Here is a 16,721-nt window from a genome sequence, read left to right as displayed (position 1 = left end):
GCCTGGGCTACGTGGCAAAATCCCGTATCTATAAAAAAAATACAAAGAATTAGCTGGGCATGATGGTGCACACCTGTTGTCCCAGCTACTCCGGAGGCTGAGGTGGTAGGATCCTCTGAGCCCAGTAAGGAGGCCGAGGCTGTAGTTGAGCTGTGATCACACTACTGCACTCCAGCCTGGGCAACACAGCAAGACCCTGTCTCAAAAAAAAAACGGGGAAAATAAATAAGGAGAAAAAATAAATGTCAGGAATTCTTAATTCTCTTATGTATAGTTTTATGTATAATTTTATGGTTAATTATATGTACATATACAGATGGTCCGTGACATAATAATGGTTTGACTTAATGATTTTTCAACTTTTCAGTGATACAAAAACAGTATGCATTCAGTAGAAACTACTTCAGGTACCCATATGACCATTCTGTTTCTCACTTTCAGTACCGTACTCAATAAATCACATAAGATATTCAACACTTTATGATAAAATAGACTTTGTGTTAGATGATTTTGCCCAGTAGTAAACCAATGTAAGTGTTCTGAGCACGTTTAAGGCAGGCTAGGCTAAGCTATAATGTTCATTAGGTTAGGTGTATTAAATGCATTTTTGGCTTAATATTTTCAACTTATGATGGGTATATCGAATTATATAACCCCATTGTAGGTCAAGGAGCATCTACATATATATATATATATACACAGATAGATAGATATATTTAATTGTAAACTTTCCAAATACTCTTTCATTTAAATGATTATAGTTTTACAACTTAATTTCATATATTCTATAGGTAGGAGAATTCGGGCTTTCCAGAGAAATAGAATCAGTAGGGTGTGTTTGTGTGTATAGAGAAAAATTTATTTTCAAGAATTGGTTCACATGGTTGTGGGGGCAAGTCCAAACTTGTAGGGTGGGCCAGCAGACTGGAGACCAGGGAAGGGAAGAGCTGATGTTGAGTTCCAGTCCGAAAGCCATCACACTAGAGACCCAGGGAGATCACTGCAGTTCAAGTTCAAAGGCTGTCTGCATCAGAATTTCCCTTTGCTGGGGGAGTTGAGTCTTTCCATCTAGGACTTCAATTCTTTGGATGAAACCCATTCACATTAGAGAAGGCAATCTGCTTTAAGTCACTGATTTAAATGCTGATCTCATCCGAAAACATCTGCACAGAAACGTTCAGAATAATGTTCAACCACGTATCTGGGCACTGTGGGCCAGCTAAGTTGACATTCACAATGGGCATCTCTTCCAATTAGTCTATTGAAGCTGCTGCTCATGCCTGTAGTCCCAGCACTTCGGGAGGCTGAGGCGGGTGGATCACCTGAAGTTGGGAGTGAGACCAGCCCGGCCAACATGGTGAAACCCTGTCTGTACTAAAAATACAAAAAAAAAAATTAGCTAGGCATGGTGGCTCATGCCCATAATCCCAGATACTTGGAAGGTGAGGCAGGAGAATCACTTGAACCTCGGAGGCGTAGGTTGCAGCGAGCCGAGATGGCACCACCGCACTCCAGCCTGGGTGACAGCGTGAGACTCTGTCTTCAAAAAAAAAGAGTCTATTGAAACATAGATAAAAAGAAATTAAATTACATAAGCTTGTTTATAAGTTAACATAAATTACTACATAAATCTACATAAATCAATAAACTTGTTTGAATTTTCTGCAAAAAACATACTCTAAGCAGAATATTCATATTAAATATTAAATAATATGTCTTGCAAAAAGAAGCTGAAGGCACTAGGGAACTGCATTAGTCCCTTCTCGTACTGCTATAAAGAAATACCTGAGACTGGATCATTTATAAAGAAAAGAGGGTTAATTGGTTCTTGGTTCTGCAGGCTGGTAGCATGGCTAGGGAGGCCTCAGGAAACTTCCAATCAGGTGGAAGGCAAAGGGGACGCAGACACATCTTCACGTGGCTGGAACAGAACAGAAGGGCCTGGTGCTACACACTTTAAAACCAAGTTTCAGGAGAACTCACTATTACAAGAAAGGAAAGGGGGGCATCTGCCCCCATGATTCAATCACCTCCCACCAGGCCCACCCTCCAACACTGGAGATTACAATTTGAGATGAGATTTGGGTAGGAACACAAATCCAAACCATATCAGGAACAAGTATTTTCAAGCTGAGGATATCAAATGAGTGATCATATTCACACAGCATACTAGAGAATGTAGATCAATTCCTTCCAACATGAGCTGTGTGCTAGGGATACAAAACCAAGCCCTTAAAACTCACAGTTTAAAACACCCACGTAGATGAGAAGTGGTAGTGGTGGTGTTACTAGTAATTGTTTTATCTGAAATTTGAATCAACCTAATGTGCTAGGCACTCTTCCAAGCCCTTTCATGTATTACCATGTTAAACCCTCCCAACATCTCTGAGCTAGATATTACAGTTACTGCCATTTTAAAGACGATGAAACCAAGGAGGTTAAGTTACTCATCCAAAGTCACAGGTGCTCATAAATGATGAAAAAATTAGATGAAAAAAATAGAGGTTATAATGACATTGTGTACAAAGTGCTATAGGAACAGAGAGAGGGAAATGAAACTGCCTAGGAACATTAGAGATTTTTGTCGTCTCCAAGAAGAGGTTGTTTAAGAAGTTTCCTGAGCCAAATAGAGAATAGCACTACAAGTAGAAGAAATGGCTCCTCAAAACATAAAGGCATGAAACGACATTTCTAATTCAGCAAACTGAAGACTTAGAAATGACTGGAAGTTTAGGACTTGTGAATAGCAATCAATAGTAAATTAAATCTGAATAAATTACAAGCAACATTGTGAAGAGCTCAAATTTGGGAAATCCTTTTACAAGCAAAAACACAGACATAAACAAACTAAGCAATTGTGATTGAAGGTTGAACAGGGATGACAAGGGAACCTTATCCATCTAGCTTCTGCCTTCCCTCCCTTAGAGACAGGTATTCTATTGAGTCTTGAGTCTTCTAGGAATGTATTTTGAAAAATCATCCCTGTAAGTGATGGGAAGCAACTGTTAATTGATATTAGCAAAATAGTGCCATCATTCAATTTATTTTTAGTAAAAGTCCAAGGACATAATAGAAAATAAATATAGAAAAAGATTTAAATGGAGGCAGAAAAAAAAAAAAGACTAATTTGACCATTTGATAGTCCAAATAGGAAATGTAAGCACAAACTGAAACAGTCGTAGTGGGAATATAGAATGGTAGTTGGATTCAAGATACGGTTTAAGCAAAGCAAAGTTGTCAGGAGTTGTTGACAAATAAGATGTGGGACTCTGATGTTAGTGGATACATAGTGATCTGAACAGAAAACAGAAGAAGTAGAGGTATTTCCATTTTGATGAGCACTTTTATTCAAGTACCCAAGGGTATACAAAAATAGGTCTGTTTAGCAAATCTTTGTTTTTGTAAGGAAAATGTAAGACTAACTTATTACCCTATTCCAGTAGGCACATTTTTCCCCATTATTACTCAAAAAGTGACCTTGTTGGTCGAAAGTTTAAAATCATAGCCTTGATTTGTTCAGTTTCCACTATTAAACATAGTGAACCCTTAGTATGGGCCTAGAAGGAAGGTAGCAAACCATTTGTTAATGTGTGTTGTCTCCCCAAGTAAGGCATTGGTGGAAGGGAGCTAATGTTTACTGATATGTTAGGTGCTTTACCTGTTATGCCTCTTAATGTTACATAGTTTAGCATAATGGTCAAGATTGTAGTTAGATTATCTGAACCCAAATCTCACCTCTTCCATATAAATGTTAGACTTAGGCAAGTTTATGACGGAAATAGTTTGTATAGATACTGCTTTTTTAATATTTTAATTTTTTTATAATTACATACATATGTGGATCCAAAGTTAAATCTACAAAACAAAGTGTATTTAAAGAAATATAGCCACCTAACTTGGCCTATCTCATATCTAAGGCCTTGAGCCTCTTCTCCTCTAAGCAGAACCAGTGGAAGCCCATTAAATGCATCTCCACCCAGAGCCAGAAGCTCAGCCTGGCCAACATGGTGAAACCCCATCTGTATCAGTCAGGGTTCTCTAGAGGGACAGAGCTAATAGGAGAGATAAAAAGGGGAGTTTATTAAGTACCAGCTCACGTGATCACAAGGTCCCACAATAGGCTGTCTGCAAGCTGAGGAGCATAGAGAGCCAGTCCAAGTCCCAAAACTGAAGAACTTGGAGTCCGATGTTCGAGGGCAGAAAAGGTCCAGATGGGAGAAAGATGTAGCCTGGGATGCTCGGCCAGTCTAGTCTTTTCACGTTTTTCTGCCTGCTTTATATTCTACCTGCCCTGGCAGTTGATTAGATGGTACCCCTAGATTAAGGGTGGGTCTGCCTTTCCGAGCCCACTGACTCAAATGTTAATCTCCTTTGGCAACACCATCACAGACACACCCAGGATTAATACTTTGCATCATTCAATCCAATCCAGTTGACATTCAGTAGTATATACTGAGTAGTATAGTGGTATAATGTAGTATATACTACATTAGTATATAAAGACATTAGTATGTATTTGATGAAACACATTAATATACAGACCGGGCGCAGTGTATCAAGCATGCAATCCCAGCACTTTGGGAGGCTGAGGCAGGTGGGTCACGAGCTCAGGAGATCGAGGCCATCCTGGCCAACATGGTGAAACCCCGTCTCTACTAAAACTACAAAAACTAGCTGGGCGTGGTGGTGCATGCCTGTAATCACAGCTACTTGGGAGGCTGAGGCAGGAGAATTGCTTGAACCAGGGAGGCGGATGTTGCAGTGAGCCAAGATTGCGTCACTGCACTCCAGCCTGGCAAGAGAGTGAGACTCCGTCTCAAAAACAAAAACAAACAAACAAAATACAAAAACATTAGTATATAAAATGCACTTGTTTGTATTAGTATATAAAAGATGGCCTCTGTGTATTGGGCCCCAGCTTATTTCTTCACTGCAGGTTGAGACCCAGAAGTTCAAAAGGCTGTCAGCAGCAAACCCAAGTTTTTACACAATGAATTATTTTAAAAATAGCCCAAACAAGGGTATTCTTAGACATTTAGTGCCTACCTGCTTTGCATAACCAGCAAAACCTCACCCGCATCAGCTCTTGCTTATTGATAAGAGAGAATCTTGCAGTTATGAGGTCCTAAACCACTGTTACTGTTTAGAGTTCTCTAACCCAGAAACTTTCCATTGTGCCGCATCACCTGGACATGTTAACCCACTCTCTGGACCCTTTCTCTCCCAGGAGTTTCCTTGCCTTCTTCCCCTCTGGAAGATGGCCCCAGCCCTGCTTTAGGCTCTGGGCAATCTCATGCTATGAGAGACTTACCTCTCGTGCAACTCTGTCTCCGCACCACTCAATAAGGCTTTTGTGGAACTGCTTCTCATGGCCATATCTTTGTCCTTGATCAGGCCCCAAATCCCAGAACTCTTGCAAACATGAGCCTATACATCTAACAAGGACATAGAACAGTGAAGTGTCAATCTATCAAGAAGAAACAATTATAAACATATGTGCCTAACAAGAGCCCTAAATATCTGGAGCAAAAGCTACAAGAATAGAAGTGAAAATAGACAGTTTAATAATAGTTTAATAGAGACCAGCACTCATCAGAAAAGTTGGAGACTTTCTTCAATAATAAATATAAACTAAATATAAACAAAGAAATAGGAGACTTAAATAACGCTACAAAGCAATTAGACCTAATAGAAATACGTACCATACTCCACCCAAGAGGAGAATACACCTTCTTAAGTGTATGTAGAACATTGTGCAAAACAGACCAATGTTATGCCACAAATCTAGTCTCAATAAATTTTAAAAGTTGAAAAAGTATCTTTTCTGGACTACAATGGAATGAAATGAGAAATCAACGAGAAGAAAACTTGGAGAATTCACAAATACTATGTAGAAATAAAACAATACACTCTTTAAACAACAGATGAATCAAAGAAGAAGTCACTAGGGAAATATTTTGCAGATGAATTTTTAAATATTTTTAAATGAATGAAAATGAAGACACAACAATAACAAAACTTGTTAAGTGTAGTGAAAGCAAAAGCCCTCAGTGGGGAATTTATATCTGTATATGCCTACATTTAAAAAAAGAAAGCTCTCAAACTAATAACCTAACTTTATACTTTGAGGAACTAAAACTAAAAGAGAAAACTAAAAAACTAAATCCACAGCCAGCAGAAGGAAGAAAATAACAGATGAGAACAAAAAAAAATGAAATTGAGAGCATGAAAACAATAGCATCTATGGAACCAAAAGTTTGTTCTTTGAAAAAATCAAAATTAATGAACTTTTAGCTAGACTGATCAAGGGAAAAGGAGTAAAGACTCAAATTACTAAAATAAGGAAGTGGGGACAGTACTGTCAATCTTATAGAAATAAAAGGGGTTATGAGAGAATGCTATAAACAATTACAAATTACATATACTAGATGACATAATCAAGTTCCTAGAATCAAACTATCAAAACTTACTCAAGAAGAAATAAAAAATCTCAGTAGAGCTATAAAAGAGGGAATCAAATCAGTAGTCAAAAAAACTTTCAAAAAGAAACACTCATGACCAGATGGTTGCACTAGTGAACTTTACCAAATACTTAAAAAAGAGCTGATCTTTCTAAAACTAGGATGTCTCAATCTCTTCCAAAAAATTGAAGAGAGATTATTTCCTAACTAATTCTATGAGGAAAGTATTGCCCTGATTCCAAAGCCAGACCAAGACATCAGAAGAAAACTACAAACCAATATCCCTGATGGACATAAATGCAAAAATCCATAACAAAAGACTAGCAAATTCAATCCAGCAGCATACTGAATTATATAACATGACCAAGTGGGATTTGTCCCACAAATGCAAGGGTGAATTCAAATAGGAAAACCAATGTAATATACTGTATTAGTTTCTGGTGAAATGAATTATCACACATTGAGTGGCTTAAAACAATAGAAATGTACTGTTTTATAGTTCTAGAGGCTAGAAGTCTGAAATCAAGTTGTTGGCAGGGTCTTGCTCCCACTGAAGGCTCTAGGGAAGAAATTTTTTCCTAGCTTTTGTTGGTTCCTGGCAATCTTTGGCATTCTTCTTAGCCATCACTCCAATGTCTGGCTGTCTTCACACAGCCCACATCTCCATCCCTGTGTGTCCTCTCCTCTTTTTATAAGGACACCTTAACTAAGTATGATCTCATCTTGATCCTTAACTAATTATATCTGCAAAGACCATACTCAAAATAAGGTCACATTCTAAGGTTCTGAATGGATAAATTTTGGGGGGATACTATTTGAACCAATACACACACCGTAGTAACAGAACAAAGATGGGGAAACCCCTGACCTGATTATCTCAGTTGATGCAGAAGAAGCATTTGAAAAAATCCAGTATCTGTTTATGATTTTTAAAACACTCGACAAACTAGAAATAGAAGAGAACTTCTAAACTAATTAAAGGGCATTAATGAAAAAAATTAATGAAAGTATGAAAAAATCACACTTACTGGTAAAAGACTGAAAGTTCTTCCCCTAATATCAGGAACAAGAAAAGGATGTCTGATCTTGACACTTATATTAAACATTGTACTGAAATTAATAGCCAGGTCAGTTAGACAAGAAAAAGAAACAAAACGCATCCAAATCAAGAAAGCAGTAAAAATACCTATATTCACAGATGAGATCATCTTTCACACAGAAAATATAAAAGAATTCTCCAAAAATCTATTAGAGCTAATAAATTATTTCAGTAGTTGCAGTGTACAAAATCAACATACAAAAATCAGTAGTATTCTTATACACTAGCAACGAACAATTGGAAAATGAAATTAAGAAAATAACTTTATTTAAGCAGCACCAGAAAGAACAAGCTCTTAGGAATAAATTAACCAAGGAAGTGAAACTTTTAAACACTGAAAACTACCAAGTATTATTGAAAGAAGTTAAAGATTTAAATAAATGGAAAGATATCTCATGTACATGAATTGAAAGACTTAATATTGTTAAGATGGCAATACTTTCTGTCTTAGTCAGTTTGGGCTGCCATAGCAAATTATTCTAGACCGGGTAGCTTAAACAACTAACATTTCTTCTCACAGTTCTGAACGTTAGACAGCTCAAGATCAAGATGCCAGCAGATCCAGTACCTGCTGAGGGCTCATTTTCTGGTCTGCAAATGGCAATTTTCTTGTATCTTCCACATGGTGAAGAGCAGAGACAGAGAATAAGTTTGTGTCTCTTTTTATAAGGACACTAACCCCATTCATGAGAGTGGAGCCCTCATGACCTAATTACCTCCCAAAGGCTCCACTTCCTAATGCCATCACATTGGGAGTTGGTATTTTGAAGTATGAATTTTGGCAGGGGGATACATTCAGTTCACATCACTAACCAAAGTGACCTACAGCTTCAATACAATTCCTATCAAAACCCCAATGAAAACGTGATTCTACAATTTATAGAAAATTGCCAGAGACCCCAATAGCCAAAACAATCTTGAAACAAACAAACAAACAAAAACAGAGTTAGAGGACTTACACAGTCCTATTTAAAAACTTACTAAAGAGACAGGAAACAAAGCAGTGTGGAACTGGCATAAAGATAGACATAGATAATGGAATATAATTGAGAAATAAATGAGACTATAAGTAAATCAGAAATAAACCTGTACATGTATGATCAATTGATATTTAACAATAGTAGCAAGACCATTTAATGGGGAGGAAATGGTTTCTCCAACAAATGATTCAGGAACTACTTGATAACCACAAGCAAAAGAATGAAGTTAGACCCTTACATCACCTCATATGGAAGTATAAGTTCAAAAATGAATCAAAGACCCAAATGTAAGAAGTAAACTATAACACCCTTCGTAGAAAACATAGGGCTAAATCTTCATTACCTTGGATTTCACGATGATTTCTTAGATATAACATGAAAAGCGTAAGCAACAACAACAAAAAAATAGGTAAAATGGTCTTCATCAAAATTAAAAACTTTTGTGCATCAAATGAGACAATTAAGTGGGTAAAAACATATCCCACAGAAGGGTGGGGAGCAAGATGGCAAACAGAAGTTTCCACTGGAACACCAAATTTAACAACTACCTACACACAAAAAAAGAACCTTCATAACAAATAAAAATCAGGTGAGCACTCAAAGGACCTGATTTTAACTTCATATTACTGAAATAGGCACTGAAGAGGGTAGGAAAGACAATCTTGAATTGCTGATGCCTGCTCTCTGCCATCCTCCACAGTGGCAGCATGGCACAGAGAAAGAATCTGTGTGCTTGGGGAAGAAAAGCACAGCAATTGGTAGACTTTGCATTAAACTCATTGCTGCTCTGTCACAGTAGAAAGCAAAACTGGCTTAACTCAGCTAATGCCCACCCACAGAGGGAGCATATAGACCAGCTCTAGCCAGAGGGGAATTACATATCCAAGTAGCCAGAACTTGAGTTCTGACAAGCCTCACCACCAGGCTAAAGTATTCTGGCATCCTAAGTCAACTTGAAACTCAGACTAAGTCACAAGGATTGCAACCCCTAGGTGAGTCCTACTGCTGACCAGGACTCAGAGCCAGTGGACTGAGGGGCACATGACCTACTGGGACACCAGCCAAAGCAGTTAAGGGAGTGCTTGCATGACCCCTCCCCCAGCCACAGGCTGTAGAGCTCACGGCTCCAAAACAGATTCCTTGTACTTGAGGAGAGAAGAGGCAAGAGCAAAGAGGTCTTCATTGTGCATCTTGGATACTGGGTCAACTACAAAGTAAGATAGGGCATCAGGCAGAGTCATGAGGCCACCATTCCAGGCCCTAGCTCTTGGACAACATTTCTAGACACATCCTGAGCCAGAGGGAACCCACTGCCTTGAAGAGAAGGACCCAGTTATGGCAGGACCCATCATCTGCTCACTAAAGAGCCCTTGGACCCTGACTAACTGCTAGTGATACTCAGACAGTATACTGTGGGTCTTGGGTGAAACTCTGCCTTCAGGCAAGACTCAGCACTTTCTCAGCTGTAGTAGCTACAGTGACAGACTCCTTCTGCTTGAGAAAAGAAGAGAGAAAATTAAAAGGGACTTTGTCTTGCACCTTAGGTACCAGCTCAGCCACAGGGGGATAGAGCACCAAGCAGGCTTTTGCAATCCCCAGTTCTAGGCCTTAACTCTTAAATGACATTTCTGGACCTGTCCTGGGTCCAGAGGGAAGCCCACTGCCCTGAAGGGTAAGCCCCAGGCCTGCCAGCATTCACCACAAACTGACTGAAGAGCCCTTCAGCCTTAAGTGAACACTGGAAGTAGCCTGGCAGTACTGCCTGTGGGCCTGTGGAGGTGATGCCCATGGGGTGACCACCCAGCTCCACTGCCTATGAAAAGGGGAGGGAGGAGTGGGAAGAACTGCACCTTATGCTTTGAGTGTCAGCTCAGCAGCAGTATAATAGAACACCGGATAGATGTCTAAGGTTTTTGATTTCAGTTCCTGGCTCCTGGATGGCATCTCTGGACTTACCCAGGGCCTAAGAAAACTTACCACCCTGAAGAGAAGGACATACGCCTGTCTGGCTTTGCCACTTGCTGATTGTAAAGCTCTGCTGATTATCAAGCCCTAGGACCTTGAGTGAATGTAGGTGGTAGCCAGGTAGTGGTTATAGCAGGCCTTGGGTAAGAAGCAGTGCTGTGCTGACTTCAGGTTTGACCCAGTGCAGTCCCAGTAGTGGTAGCCACAGGGGTGCTTGTGTCACCCTCGTCCCCAGCTCCAAGCAGCTCAGCACAAAGAAACTCTTTATGTTTGGGAGAAAGTACAGGAAGAGGACAAGAGTTTCTGCCTGGTAATCCAGATAATTCTTCCAGATCTTACCCAAGAGCACCAAGATGACACCTCTATGAGTTTGCAAGAACCACAGCCTTACTGGACATGGGGTGCCTCCTAACGAAGACATGGCTTAGATCACAACACCCAAGTCCTTTTGAATGCCTGGGAAGCCTTCCCAAGAAGGACAGGTACAAATAAGTCAAGACCGTGAAGACTACAATAAATACCTAATTCCTTAATGCCCAGACACTGACAAACATCTACAAGCATCAACATCATTCAGGAAAACCTCACCAAATAATCTAAATAAGGCACCAGGGACCAATCCTGGAGAAACAGAGATATGTGATCTTTCAGACATAGAATTCAAAATAGCTGTTTTGAGAAAACACAAAGAAATTCAAGGTAACACAGAGAAGGAATTCAGAATTCTATCAGATAATTTTAACAAAGAGATCAAAATAACTTTAAAAAATCAAGCAGAAATCTTGGGCTTGAACAATGCAATTGACATACTGAAGAATGCATCTGAGTCTTTTAATAGCAGAATTGATCAAGCCAAAGAAAACAATGAGTGAGCATGAAGACAGCTTATTTGGCTCACTCCTGTAATCCCAGCACTTTAGGATTTGCAGAATAAACATTTTTTCCCTCAGCACGTGGATTATTCTAAAAGATAGACCATATGTTAGGTCATAAAAGAAGTCTTAAAATGTTGCAAAAATTGAAATATCAAGCATCTTCTCTGACCACAATGCAAAAAACCAAAAACAAAAAACAAAACAAAAAAAATCTAGAAAGCAATAACAAGAGATATTTTGGAAACTATATAAACACATGGAAATCAAATAATATGCTCCTAAATGACCGGCGGGTCACAAATAAATTAAGAAGGAAATTAAGAAATTTCTGGGCTGGGTGCCAGTAGCTCACGCCTGTAATCCCAGCACTTTGGGAGGCCGAGGCAGGTGGATCATGAGGTCAGGAGTTCGATAGAAACCTGGCCAATATAGGGAAACCCTGTCTCTATTAAAAATGCAAAAATTAGCCAGGCATGGCAGCACATGCCTGTAGTCCCAGCTATTCAGGAGGCTGAGGCAGGAGAATTGCTTGAACCCAGGAGGTGGAGGTTGCAGGAACCAAGATCATGCCACCACTCTCCAGCCTGGGTGACAGAGTGAGACTCCGTGTCACAAAAAAAAAAAAAAAAAAAAAAAAAAAAAATTCTGGAAACAAATGATAGCAGAAACACAACATATCAAAACCTATGGGATACAACAAAAGCAGTACTAATAGAAAAGTTTATAGCTATGAGAACCTACATCAAAAAAGAAGAAAAAATTTCAAATAACCTAATGATTCATCTTAAATAACTAGAAAAGCAAGAGTAAACCAATCCCAAAATCAGTAGAAGAAAGGAAATAATAAGGATCAGAGCAGAAATGAATGACCTTGAAAGGAAGAAAACAATAGAAATGATCAATGAAACAAAAAGTTTTTGAAAAGCTGAATAAAATTAAGAAACCTTTAACTAGACTAAGAACAAAAGAGAGAACACCCAAATAAATAAAATTAGAGATGAAAAGACAGATATCACAATCCATATTACAGAAATTAAAAAGATCACTGATGGCAACTATGAGTAACTATATGCCAATAAATTGGGAAATCTAGAAGAAATTGGTAAATTTCTAGATATGTAAAACCTGCCAAGAATGAACAATGAGGAAATCCAAAGCCTGAACAGGCCAATAACAAGAAACAAGATTGAAGCTGTAAAAAAAAAATAGTCTTCCACCAAAGAAAAGCCTGATGACTTCACTGCTGAATTCCACCAAACATTTAAAGAACCAATACCAATTCTACTCAAACTATTTGGAAAAATAGAGGAGGAGGAAAGACTTCCAAACTCATTCTGTGAGGCCAGTATTACCCTGATACCAAAACCAGACAAAGACACATCACAAAAAGAAAACTACAGGCCAAAATCACTGGTGCATATTGATGCAAAAATTCTCAAGGAAACACTAGCAAAACAAATTCGACAACACATTAAAAAGATCATTCATCATGACCAAGTGCATTCATCCCTGGGATGCAAGGATGGTTCAACATACACAAATCAATCAATGTGATGCATCTTAGCAGCAGAATAAATAACAAAAATTCAATTTCAATTAATGCTGTAAAAACATTTGATAAAAGTCAACATATCTTCATGATAAAAACCCTCAAAAAACTAGGCATAGAGGGAATATACCTCAACATAATGATAGCCATATATGGCAGACTCCACAGCTGGTATCGTACTGAATGGGTAAACACTGAAAGTCTTTCCTCTAAGATCTGGAACATGACAAGGATGTCCACTGTTACCACTGTTATTCAACATAGTACTGGAAATCCTAGCTAAAGCAATCAGACAAGAGAAAGAGACGTAGGTGTTTAGGGCTATGAACATTCCTCTTGGCACTGCATTTGCTGTATCTCAGAGGTTTTGATAGGTTGTGTTATTATTGTCGTTCAGTTTGAAGAATTTTTAAATTTCGCTCTTGATTTTATTTTTGACCCAATGATCATTCAGGATCAGGTTATTTAATTTCTATGTATTTGCATGATTTTGAAGGTTCCTTTTGGAGTTGATTTCCAGTTTTATTCCACTGTGGTCTGAGGGAGTGCTTAATATAATTTCAGTTTCCCCTGGAGGCATCACATTACCTGATTTCAAACTACACTATAATGCCATAATCACCAAAACAGCACGATACTGGTATACAAATAGGCATGTAGACCAATGGAACAGAATAGAGAACCCAGAAATAAACCCAAATACTTACAACCAACTGATCTTTGACAAAGCAAATAAAAACATAAAGAGAGGAAAGACACCCTTTTCAACAAATGGTGCTGGGATAATTGGCTAGCCACATGGAGGAGAATGAAACTGGATCCTTATCTCTCCCATAATACATATATATATACACATCATATATATATACACTATACACACACACACACACATATGATAGAATACTAGTAATCTATAAAAAGGAATGAATTCATGGCATTTGCAGCGACCTTGACAAGATTGGAGACTATTATTCCAAGTGAAGTAACTCAGGAATGGAAAACCAAACATCACATGTTCCCACTCATAAGTGGGAGCTAAACTATGAGCATGCAAAGACATAAGAATGACACAATGGACTTTGGGGACCAGGGGAAAGGGGTGGGAAGGGAGTGAGGGATAAAAGACTACAAATAGGGTGCAGTGTATAGTGCTCAGGTGATGGGTGCACCAAAATCTCACAAATCACCACTAAAGAACCTACTCATGTAACCAAAAACCACCTGTTCCCCAATAACCTATGGAAATAAAATAAAAAAAAAACTATGCAAAGAAAAAGAAGAGTGGCATAAAATAAAGTCTTGAAAAAAAATCTAGAATTCTGCACCCTGTGAAATTATCCTTTAAAAGTGAAGGAGAAATACTTTCTCAGAAAAACAAAAAATGAAGGAATGTATCACAGTACAAATGCTTTACAAGAAATATTCATAGAAGTTCTTCAGAGAGAAGAAAAATGATATAGGTCAGAAACTTGGATTTACAGAAAGAAAGAAAGAACTTTAGACAAGGAAGGAATGAAGATAAAATAAAACCTTTTTTCTTATTTTAATTGATCTAACAGATAACAGTTTGCTCATAATAATAAGAGCAACAAAATGTATTGGGTGATTATAGCCTATGGATAAGTAAAATTAATGAAAGCAATGTAATAAAGGATGAGAGGGAGGAACTGAGAATATTCTGTTATAAAGTACCTGCCTTACCTGTTAAGTGCTATAGTGTTATTTGAAAGTGGACTTAGATTAGTTGTAAATATATATTGCAAACTCTAGGGTAACCACTAGTATTTTTTAAAGTTTAATTTGATAATCTAAGGTGACAGGAGAGAAATTAAAATCATACAAAATGTTCAGTTAAAACAAAAGAAGGCAGAAAAAGAATGGAAGACAAAAAGGAAACAAAGAACAAGGGAATAAAAAACAACTACAAATATGGTAACTATTCATCCAACAATATCAAAATAACTTTAAATCTGAATGGTTAAAATACAATTCAAAGACAACCTGTTGGAGTAGATAAAAAGCTGAAACCCAATTATTTGTTGTCTGCAAGAATCCCAGTTTAAAGACCCAGATAAATTAAAATTGTCGAAATATGTGAGGTAAAAACTAAGTGAATGTCAAGGAGAAATACACAAATCCATTTTTATAGATGGAGACTTCAACACCCCTCCACTATTAATTGACAGATGCTCCAGTAGTGAAAAAAATCAGTAAGGATATGGTTGAACTGAACAGCATCATCAATCAACTGGATCTAACTGACATTTATAGAACAACAGCAGAATACACATTTGATATGGCTTGTCCCTGTGTCCACACCCAAATCTCATCTTGACCTGTAATCCCCACGTATCAAGGGAGGGACAAGGTGGGTGGTGACTGGATCATGGGGGTGATTTCTCATATGCTGTTCTCATGATAATGAATGAGTCCTCATGAGATGCTACGGTTTTACAAGTGTTTGGAAGTTCCTCCTTCACTCTTCTCCCTCTCCCGCTGCCTTGTAAAGAAGGTGCCTGCTTCCCTTTCTACCGTGATTACAAGTTTCCTGAGGTCTCCCCAGCCATGCAGAACTGTGCGTCAATTAAATCTCTTTCCTTTATAAATTACCAAGCCTTGGGTAATAGCTGCATAGGAGTGTGAAAATGGACTAATACAACAATCTTTTCAAGTTCACATGGAACTGTCACCTTAATAGACCATTTTTGAAGTCATAAACACACAGTAACAAATCTAAATGAATAAAAATCATATAAAGTATGCCCTCAGATCATGATGAAATTAAGCTAGAAATCAATAACAGAAAGACAGCTGGAAATTTCTCAAAATTAAACAACATACTTTTAAATAACATGAGTTTAAGAAGTCTTAAGATACATTTAAAAATTGTTTAAGCTAAAAGGAAATGAAAACACAGTTGATCTAAATCGAGGGATGCAATGCAAGAAGTGCTTCAAGGGAAATTTCTGACATTAAAAGCGTATATTAGAAAATTCAGGAGATCTAAGAGTCAATGCTCTAAGTTTCCACCTTAGGAAACTAGAAAAAAAAATAGCAAATTATATCCAAACTAAGCAGAGGAAAATCAATAATAAATAGAGCAGAAATCAGTGAATTTAAGAACAGGAAATAAGTAGAGGAAACCAATGAAACAAAAAGCAGGTTATTTGACAGGATCAATAAATTAAGAAACTTCTAGCCAGGCTAACTGAGAAAAGAAAAGAGAGAAGATAAAAATTATTAGTACTAGAAATAAAAGAAGGGTTATCACCACTGATCCCATGGCCATTGAAAGGATAATAAAGGAATATTGCAAACAACTCTATGCCTACAAATCTGAAAACTTAGATAAAATGACCAATTCCTTGAAAAACACAACCTACCAAAATTCACATGAGGAAAAATGTATAATCTGAGAAGGCCTATACCTGTTAAATAAAATGATCAGTAATTAATCACCTTCCAAAACAGAAAGCACCAAACTTTTGGTAGAATTCAAACGGTTGAATTCAGTTGAACAAACAGTTGAACAGAGAATAGAAGCAGACAGAATACTTCCTAACTCATTCTACATGGTCAGCATTACCTCAATACCAAAACCAGACAAAAATCTTACCAAAAAAAAAAAAAAAAAAAAAACCAAAAAAACTACAGACTAATCTCTCTCATGAACAAAGATGCAAAACTTCTCAACAAAGTATGAGCAAAATGAACCCAATAATGTACAAAAAGAACAATATGTCATAACCAAATGTGATTTACTCTAGGTATGCAAGGCTGGTCCAACATTCA

The sequence above is a fragment of the Macaca nemestrina genome, chromosome 6 (assembly GCF_043159975.1).
Source record: "Macaca nemestrina isolate mMacNem1 chromosome 6, mMacNem.hap1, whole genome shotgun sequence".
Taxonomy (NCBI): domain Eukaryota; kingdom Metazoa; phylum Chordata; class Mammalia; order Primates; family Cercopithecidae; genus Macaca; species Macaca nemestrina.
This window is presented reverse-complemented; position numbering follows the sequence as displayed.